The sequence below is a fragment of the Pinus tabuliformis genome, chromosome 2_2 (assembly GCF_031772625.1).
Source record: "Pinus tabuliformis cultivar Carrire ecotype Pingquan chromosome 2_2, CPIR1, whole genome shotgun sequence".
Classification (NCBI taxonomy): Eukaryota; Viridiplantae; Streptophyta; class Pinopsida; order Pinales; family Pinaceae; genus Pinus; species Pinus tabuliformis.
The window spans coordinates 787,672,649-787,683,366 of record NC_142300.1 but is presented as its reverse complement, the minus strand read 5'-3'; the positions used below and the strand labels follow the sequence as shown (position 1 = coordinate 787,683,366).

The 10,718-nt window shown below is 34.9% G+C and overlaps 1 long non-coding RNA gene across 2 annotated transcripts; it reads left to right on the top strand.

Annotated features, from left to right (window-relative positions):
* Positions 1–4,513: 4,513 nt before the first annotated feature.
* On the top strand, positions 4,514–9,703 carry LOC149195051 (uncharacterized). Of its 2 annotated transcripts, XR_016254578.1 has the most exons (4): positions 4,514–4,985; positions 6,745–6,857; positions 7,118–7,236; positions 9,389–9,703. It is a non-coding gene; the product is annotated as an uncharacterized LOC149195051 (long non-coding RNA). The 2 variants fall into 2 exon arrangements; XR_016254579.1 differs by lacking the exons at positions 7,118–7,236; positions 9,389–9,703 and adding an exon at positions 6,958–7,111 and having other exon boundaries at positions 4,517–4,985.
* Positions 9,704–10,718: the final 1,015 nt, after the last annotated feature.

The window sequence follows — 10,718 nt, the reverse complement described above, 5'->3', positions numbered from 1 at the left end:
AAATCTTCTTTTATTGACTATAACTCATATTCAATTTCGATCAGAGGTTCACTTCTTATAATATTCTTCATTGGATTCACTAGCTTAAGGTTAATCTTACCATGTACTAGATTGTGCCATCATGGGCGTAAGCCTTAAACAATATTAATCCACCTTGTTCATTTACAACAATTGTATAAAACCCTTATGCCTTAGTTGAAATCTTGTATCAACAAGAAAAAACTTATTCCCTTAATTGTCAATTGACCATACGATTTCGAGGTCCCCTTTATAGGTGCACCATTATAGTTTAAAGCACATAATTAGTTCACAACCGACCCTCAGGTTACAAATTGCTCTTCCAATTCCGGTATGGCTATGAGTGAAAACTACTCCTACGTCACTAGTCGCATCCTCATTCCTCAATCAAACTATCCCTTCAAATTGCAATTCGTGCTTGTATGGTTGCAACAAACCTTTGGTCTCATATTGCAATATTATCATCCATCTAAAGGCATGACCAATATTGTAGAACGAGCTTGTGACTTAGCTATGTCTGCTCTTCTTGAGGTCATAGGTTGCATTCCTAGTCCCTAAATATTGCAACTAGAAAATGCGACTTGCTCCATAACTCAAACTTGTGACCCTTGCTAAGCCCATCACATTTGATGGATTTAATGCATAAGCTCTAAACGTGACCTCCTCTCTGGATAGGCTGCGCTACTACGACCTATGATTGTTTGTATATTTGAACGATTGTAGCAAAATTCTTTATTTGATATCGCATGCAAGTCATTGGAACCTTCATAAGTATTGAAGAGGAAACTTAAATTATCATTGTAGCAAAAATAGGGGGCATACTGGTTTATCTGATATGGCATTTTCTCACAATAACAGGTTTAGGATACTTGCATGTGATCTAGACGACAAACTACATCTATGGTGCATATGAGCTAGCAAATCATCATATTCAGTTATGTTTGTTCCATCTCCTTTAAGTTCCCTAACAGTCTCAAGCGACCTCTGGTGAATAAGTCGCAATTGTTTGAAGTAAATATGGCAATGCTTATGGTTGCGATCTTCATAGGGGAAGAGCATTTATTATTTTTCTATCTCCTAAGGACGTCCACCACCCACCTTTAGCCACAATAAAGATATGATCCTTGTTGAAGAAAATTTCAACTTTGAAGGCTCAAATAGAAGTTAGATCAAGTAATATATAGTTCATCAATATTGATCTATCTTGTTGATATCAGTTAGCATTTCATCTTTGCAATGGATGGTCTGGAATCCTTAATTTAGACAGTTTAAAAGTGACTCATATCCATTTCTCTCCTCCACGATGGATAAATGAGGATTCTCCAACAACATAAATTTACCACAAGAGGAAACCTACATGCCTACATACAAAATTCATAATGTTGATATTTATCTTCACTTTGATGCAACTGCAGATGACCTTATAGATGTAATTGAAGGTAGTTGCATATATATGCCTCACATTTATTTTGTTAATAGGATTGGCCAAATAACTCTTGAGGAATTGGGGGTTTTGGATAAATTGCCTCAATATTTCCCAGTTAGTACCGACCTAGAATGGGATTTTGAATGGCCTGTTGGAGAAGGGTTCTAGCACAAAACACAAATCACAAAGAGTTGGGAAGGATCATGAATTAAAGATTGAAGATGGTCTCAAAGACCTCACTTGTGTTTGTTTCAAATAAGGACATGATGGTTTGCAAGGGACTTCTCCCAAAACATGGTTAGGGAAGCTCATAATGACCACACACGAGCTATACATACTTTGTTGATATCACAATACAGAAAAGGACTATAAAGGGGTCCAAATTGATATTTTCTTTCCATGAACATGTTATATTTCCAATATTGTTCTCTGACTGCAAATGTATATGGCTAATGTAATTTGTTTGCTTGCAGGTAACAAGAGAGAACAAGATTGCTGACCTACATGAAGGAAGATGAGATTAAATCAAAGGCAAAACAATTCAGAAGATATCAAATGCTATCAGTTGGATATTCAATTCCACAAGATGAATGTACAACTAAGGTTTTGACAAGCAGGAAAAATAGCTCCACACGAGTTTCTATAAATACCAAAGGCACAATATCATAAGTTGATTAGATGATTATTTCCTTGCAAATGAGGTGCAATAGTAATCAAATAGCCCCTCAACACAACAACAATGCAACCTTGTCTCATGACTTGGCAACAACATTATCTAGGGTTTCCAACAACTTTCTCTTTCTCCTCACAACTTCTATTATGTCATTATGTAAATATCTCTTATCATAATGCCAACAGCTATGCAAAGAGTGATTTGAACATTTAATAGCCATGGACATTAGAGAGCACTAAGGAAGGCCAAGAGTCATGGGGGGTAGGTGAAAGGTCATGATAGATGAACAATCACCTCACTTCTATAAGTATACTCTCATGCTTAATTTGTTGGAGACTTTAACACTTGAGCTAAGACTAGCATTGGATAGTTGATTTATGCTTAAGGAGCTAGAGGCACTCAGTTCTTGGCTGCTAGTAGGGTAAGTTGTGGTGAGGCTAGGGTTTTGCTTTGGATCATGGTATGAACAACCAATGTTCCACTATTAGGCCTTGATGGACTTGTCGAATATGTTCTTGAATACACAACATGGATAATGAGAAGTTCTTCACTTTCGACATGGATTCCCATGCATCTTTATGGTGGTTGTATTGGTTTTCCTGTATTTCCATCGTGTTTGTATGTGTGCTTTCATGTGGACGCATGTTAATGAACTCATTCTTATCCTATGGCTTGCATATCTGCTTTGAATATTTACTTTCTTATTCCATGCAATGCCGATAACTTATTGTGAATTGATTTGTAATTAACCTTTGACACTTTCCTATTCACGTATGTCTGATTTGGTTTTAGCTTACTAATGCTTCTCGTGGCATGCTTCTTCTTCTTGTTTTGCTGTTATATCCTTCTATCTCGTTCTGCAAGTTATCATTGTGGGTTAACCTCATTCCCACAATTCAACAACCAAGAACAAAAGTTACATGATGGTAGTCAAGCCTACATATAAGATGGGGCTGCTATCCCAAACAAGGTGAGGTCTAATTGGGACTTCACACCAAGGAGACCCCCTAGCTATTGGCAAGACATTTTCCCTTGTCAACAAGTCAAAGGACACTTGCCCATGTCCCATTTCTTCTAGTTAATTTATGCCATAGTCAACCCACTTAATCAACCAGGATTGATATTTAAAACAACAATTACCTCGAGCAATCTCCTGCCTCAAGCAATGGAATCTGTGTCCCTCTCTCTGCCTTTTAAATAATTACAATTATTAACAAGAGAGAATATTAACCAAGGAATGTTATAAGGATAAACAATTGGGCTATTACAATTCATGGCCCAAAAGCAAATTACAAAGGAGTTTTCACGCCTTTAAATAGGCTATACTACTTAAAAATACCATTAGAAAAACTATGGGTTGTCAAAACTTGGAGCCCAAAAACCGCCAACGATAAGTTGACTCTATGACCTCAATTTTTTTTATAAATTTGACATTGGTGAGGCTACATCATGGTCATGTCCAAGAACAACACTCGAATATGGAGAGGAATTGAACTGGTGACTTAAGATCTATGAGTGCCTTAACAATGCACCTGATCACCTATGGACCCTATGACCTCAATCTTACCTAAACTACTGTAACAATATTTATAAGCATTAGTTTGCTATATTTATTTATTCTAATATTATTAAGCTTATATAACATATGAATAAATTATGAATAAAAACCATGGGTTGTGAAAACTCGGAGTTCGAAAACTGTTGGTAATTTGACCAAATCAAAATGTTTACATAACATTACAATGTCTATTCCATACTAGGTTGGAGAGCACATTTGGGCACAATTAAATCAAAATTTCAGAAGCTTTATTCCAAAATAGCCTTGCCTATGGATGCAAATATTTTGCAAAATACTCCAATTTAATGATTGGTTAAGATTCCATGTCTACATATTTTTTTACAAGTGAGAAAACCTAACATGACTCAATTGTGAAACCAACAGTTGAGACAACCATCACTCGATGCTATCCATAAATGCAAGCTAACTCATCACTATTATTCAAAGAAAACCATACCATATAGAATTACCCCATTAACGATCCATAAGGTAACAAACCATACCATATAGAATTACCCCATTAATGATCCATAAGGTAACAAACTTTCATTGTGATCCATCCAGTAGCAAACTTTCATTCCTACCAAAAACATATGGATCTTAGGCCATTAATACATTTCATTAGAATTTTTAGCAAACATAAACAACAACTTTAAAATATACTTCAAACCCATTAAACATCTCCACAGATATGAGTTAGTCCCTTCATTTTCCTCGAATTTTATTTTTATTTACATTTATTATTTTACTTGAACATTTTCCTTTAATTTTATTTTTATTTACATTTATTATTTTACTTGAACAAATTTCTTTGCCTCTCAAGCCCTAAGTCTCTTTGTCTCGAGAGTAGTAAGAGAGTAAGAATTTGTAACATAAAATATTTCCCGCATCAGAAAACCCTAAAGGTCTGGCGAGCAAAGCCTAGGGTTCACCCAAGAAACCCTAAGCTGCCGTGAGATTTCGTTTGCAAGCCTTTTATAAAAGGTTGCCTCATCTCCGATGTTTTGCATTTTAAAATTGAGGTTCATGGGAGGTAGCCAAAGGAAGATGGGGCTGACATAAACCCTACGAAACGGCGGCCGAGGATGAGAACAGCAAATAATGAGAGGATCTCGGATCTTCAAACCCCAGGATGAGAACGGAAAAAGGATTAGAGGATCCCGGATATTCAAAACTCAAGAAGGGAAAATCCGTTTCTCGTAGAAAAAATGAACCGTCTGGGTGAAGTCGATGGAGCTTTGGCGGATCTTTTATAGAATAAGCAAAGATCGCTGCACTATTTGCTCATTCGATGGCATTTATTATTCGAGGTACTTCCTCCTTTAGAAACTGCAAAATTGTAACGAAGTCATTTTGAACTTTTTTATTCTAAGCTCTTGCTTTGCGTTTTTGCCAAGCATATGATTTATAAAGCTACAATTAAGACTCATCAGGACAAAAGCTGTAAGCTGAAGGAAAGCTTGGCTTGCTTAAGCTCAATGTCATTTAGAGCATGGGCCTATTAGCTTGGCAAGAAGGGGACTTGGGCTTTTGAAATGTGTCATTAAAGTCACCGATGTTATATGTTTCATAAGGGAAAATATAGTATTTTTAAAATGGCTATGATTTCATAATTGACTGAGGAACTGATAGCCATTTGCTTCTTTTTTTGGCTCGGTAATTAATCATTATATTTTGCAGCCACACTCTACCTTTATATACGCTTATACAACAAAGAATTTCTTAGCTTTGCTTACTAGAAAATTTAAGGCTCTATATAAGAAGATTCATTAGACAATGACCTTAACCTAATCTTTTCTATATTCTATAATTACTGTTATCAGAAACCGATTCATGTTATAAAGGTGACAGTGGCTTTGACATTCCTGGCTCTGCTTTGTCCACTAAAATATTTATAACAGATTTGAGTCCACTAAAATATCTATAACAAATTTGAGTTGGTTGCATTTGAGACTGTCACAATTTTATTGCTTAAAAAATCTGCCTTTTTGATTGTTTCGGACAATCTTTTCGAAAAATGCTATGTTTGGAAGGTGTTAAAATTATATTTTGTATGCTAGCTGTTCTCTTCTATTGATCTAAATAATTTTTGAGTTTCTTGTTTTACAGTTCATTGTTCTGAACATTTATCAGTTTTTTCCATTACATTTTCTTTTTTCGAGAGTATTTATAATAGATAAGAATTATAACTGACCAAATGATGTGGCCTTTTTCCGTTCAACCATGATGCGGACTGACATGTCACGACTTTGCAGACAGAAATTGAATCAGATCGTCGTTATTTAAATATATTAATTAGCTATTTTTATGTTTATTTGTTTGGCCGATATTATAAATTCCATAGAAATAGATTCATGCGATCATGGTCCTAACTTAGTATTTAGGATTCAACAATGAAATAATGACTAGCATTACAGTGGGTGGAGTGGAAAAGTGTTAGTTTAATTGGTTGGGGTTAGGTTTTGTTCATGAGCTAGAGAGAAGTGATCCCTACAGGTGAATTTGACCAGATAGTTTCCATGGACACAGTTGCCACCGATCTCTGGTATCTGTGAACCACATAAAAGACATTATAGTGAGGGGTTTTGTTATAGTGGCGAGTTATCTAATTGGCTTAGACCGAAATGGCTTGGTTGTTATTTCTTGCTTTGCTATGAAGCAGACAGGGCATGTGAAAGGGAGCTATGCTTTTAAAATATGACATTAGTGTTAAATGTTTGACAGGATGAAATTGAACTTCTTATTGAAAATACTGGTGAGGGTGCGTAATTGGCGAAGAAGCCACATTAGTTTGATATTTTAACTCAAATTTAATCATTGCTAAATTTCATAGCTATGAAGTAATTGTTTACATCGTTGGCTTTAACCACAGTTGCCTAGACATTAAGATAGATGTGATGGATTTGAATGTGTGATTTGTGAATTCATTTATGGCTTTTAATCACTTATGTTGCTTGGATTTTTTTTTCCTAACGTTGCTTTAAGAGATCTTTCTTGTCCATGAGACCCTTGAAGGGATCATGGTTTATTTATAAAAATAAAAATAATGATAGTTTTATTTGTCTACAGGTGCTTATGGATACAAAAAATTATAGAAAACCAAATATTGGCCTTTTGGTTGGCTGTGAGATGGATTAAAAAGTCATGGCTCTAAGGACAAAGATGGAATGTTACTGTCACTTGTAATAAATTTTACTATTTGTTTCCTGGTTTTTAAATGAATGCTGGATATGGCTATCAAACTTGGCTTGTTATTTAATTGACGGGGCTCTATGCCTACAGGGGTTGGAATCTGTGCCTTTAGCGTCAGGTCAATGGGCAATCGTTTTCTTCTTTAAAATAGGAGGGCATGGATGATATGACTTTTGTTAGGTTTGCATTTTAGTTCTGAACTTGATTATTTATAATGGTAATTTTGACAGCTATCTGTTATGTCAAGCAGAGAGGCGAAGTGATGGGGCTTGGCAATGATGGCGAGGGCTTGAATGTGGTAAACTTTGCAGATGATAGTGCCAAGTTTGGTTGGACGAATTTTTTTTCCCAATTGCCAAGTAAATGAAGGTAAGTTGAACAAAACTATCAAATTTAATAGTTGGCTTTGTTGTCAGGTCAATATACCTTTTGGGTTATTTGTAACTAGATAAATATAAAAGTAGGCTTATCATAAATTAAACTTGTGTTGTCATACCATTTTTAATTAGCGGGGTAGCTTTTCCCATCTGCCGAGGAAATAAGATAAGTTAAGCAAAAATATCAAATTTACTAGTTGCCTTTGTTGTTATGTTAATCTATTCCTTTTGGGTTATTTGTAATTAGTTTATAACAAAATACATCTAGCCATACTTTAAGCTTATGTGATCATAGTGTTTTTGGTGGACTGTGAGTCTTTATGCAATTACAAAATCAGAAATTACCCGATGAGTTGTCATCCTTATTTTTTTTTCCGAGGATGCTTTCATCCTTATCGAATGATCAGGTGTTGTTATTACTCACGTATGAGTTGTTAGCTAAGTTTCCAGGAAACAGAAACAGATCTGGATTCGGAAACCGATCCACCAGATTTTTGAAAAGCCAGGATCCGGATACTCTGCGGAAACACCACTTATACAAAATACACTATAATTTTTTTTTTGGTTCTTTAATTTTTATTTATTATTTATTATTTTTTTAATGTAAAAAAAACATATTCAAAATTAAAATCAAAACTATTCATGAATGACAACATTAAAACCAAAATAATTAATTAATTTATAAATATGAAGACTATCCTATTATTCCATAAAAGACTGCATAAATCATGAATCACAGAAATCTACATTCTGAAATATATATCCTGCAATCCATATTTGTCTATAATTGGTCGAACCGTTGGAAAGGATTATAAGAGACTGATATTGTGTTCCTTGTCCACTACGGGCCAGGCTGAAAAGAGATTCAGATGGCCACTAATAATTTACTGTTTTTTTCCAATTTATTAATTTTTACGTGGGGTGGCTGTGTGGGCTTATGAATTTGGTGAGACTGTTTTTCAATTTTGAACATGCTTGTTTGCAATATATGATAATCTATTAATTCAAAGAGAGGCCATATGATGGGACCTGCTAGGTCAGCCATGATGCGGACTTAAATGTAATAACATTGAAGACGAAATGGTGTCTGATGGTCTCTTGAAAGTTTGATCCCAATAATGTCATCTAGTTATATAAAGGATTTTCACGGTTGCTGAACATAGGAAGGCTAGTTCAAACCAGCCTGGTTTGCAATAAAATAATATTAATACCTAATCTTTAAGTAAAAGAGGCCAAATGATGGGACCTGCTAGGTCAACCATGATGCGGACTTAAGTGTCAAAAACATTGAAGACAAAATGGTGTCTGATGGTCTCCCGAAAATTTGATCCCAATGATATCTTCTGGTTTCATAATGGGTTCTCACAGTTGCTAAATATATGGAGACTAGTTGAACAAATCATTGTTTGTACAAGCAATTAATTCAAAGAGATGCCAAATGATGGGACCTGCTAGGTCAACCATGATGCGGACTTAAATGTCAAATCATTGAAGACAAAATGGTGTCTGATGGTCTTCAGAAAATTGATCGAAATGATGTTTCTGTTTTGCATAAAGCGCATTTCAAGATTGTTATTTGAACAAACCATTGTTTGTAATAGTTAATTTTGATACGAATCAATGAAGTCAAAGAGATGCCAATTGAACAGGGCTTTATACAAAGAGGGTATAGGTTGCAAACCCATGAGCGATATTTTCAGCAAAAAAAGGAAAAAGAAATTGGCTCCAATATTGACTCGGGTCCATTGCTCAAATTAGGCGGAACATCAGAGCACAAGAACTGCCCCTTCACAAAAAAGAAAACTTCACGAAACAGCCAAAAGCTGATACCAAAAGAAACCACAAGACTGAAGTTCTTAACCCAAGGTGGTTAAGTGAGCCAAGCTATTCTTTGCTATTCTTTGGAGGCGATGCAACTTTTGCAGGGCATCCCACATGCTCTGTACTGTAGGTGAAACTCTATTAGGGTTTGAGGCAGGGGCTGGCAGGGGTGAGAGGGAGGCAGCAGGAAGGCACCTTTATTTACTATTTCTCTGTTCTATGTTGCATCTTTCTCATGATTTTGTTGATTATAGTTCTTTTTGTCTATAGTAGATTATGTTGTTTCTAATCGTCTTGTTTTTATTGTCCTTTATTGATCACAGCGGGGAGCATTTTGTAGAGCGTTGGGAAGATTCACTGTCAAGTCACTGGAAACATGGTCACCCATGAGAACAAGTGTAATGTATAAATAAAAATGGACTTTCATAATGCCAATCTATGATTCCCAAATGTTGATAGTTGCAATATAAACCGTGCAAATGGTGTTCTTTGGTCTTCCAAAAGTCGCCGAATCTCTGGTTCACTAGTGTTGATGATTGTAATTACTAATAATGCTGACCTAAAGCCTTGTAACATAGCAAAGGTTGTTTGTTGGTCCAACTAATATTCTTAATACAAACATTTCACGATTGCTAAATGGAGTTGTCTATAATGTGACTTTTTGAAGATTCCGGTGACGGAATCCGGCGACGAAATTGAGGTCAAATCTTGATTTCTTGCAGTTAAAATGGTTTTTTAACTGCATATTTGGATTCAGCACCCTGAAAAACCCTTGGGACGCTTTCATTGTGCAGAAACTAGCTATCAAACTTGCGATTCCAATAATTCTTGCCGGATTTCGACCGGAAAAATCCGCCGGAAAGGCTTTCAAAAAGTCGCGTTATAGACAACTCCTTGCCAAATAAGAGAGAATTTCACCATTTGGAGCTAACTTATTTGATTAGCGTTTAAAAATAATTTATTTAAGATAATAAAAGATGTGTGCAAACGTATTGTTTTAAAATTTTGATGGTATACGACCTTTTTACCATTATTTCCGAATAAAATTTTTGTTGAATGAGAATCATTTGTAACGACCTCTCTTGCCATTTTATATTGTAATTTGGATATTGTTTTGATAATACTATTAAAATGATATTGTGGTGATTCAATATCTTTTGTTAAAAGCATATTGTTTGAAACTTGTGCAAATTATGGATTGGTGTAAAAATTTGTATGATGTTGAAATTCTAATTTTGACATGGAATGTTGTTTCATGACCCGGGTGATAATTAGCTAATACAAAAATATTTGGAACACTATTATGGGGGTGATAATTAGCTAATATAAAAATTTGGACCACTATTGTGGGTATGCATATTGGTTGACATTTCTTTTCTTAAAGGGTTGGATTGGGGGTGATAATTAGGTAATATAAAAATTTGGGTTGGATTGGGGTGATAATTAGCTAATATAAAAATTTGGATCACTATTTTGGGTATGCATATTGGTTGACATTTTTTTTTTAAAGGGTTGGATTTTTATTGTTTTTAGAAAAAAACTAGTTTTTTAGAGTGGCTATATAAATTAAATTGTTGGTAAAAGTTGATACACTTATCTCATGATTAAAAAAATTATTAAAATTAAAATTTATTTTAAGTATTATTATTATTG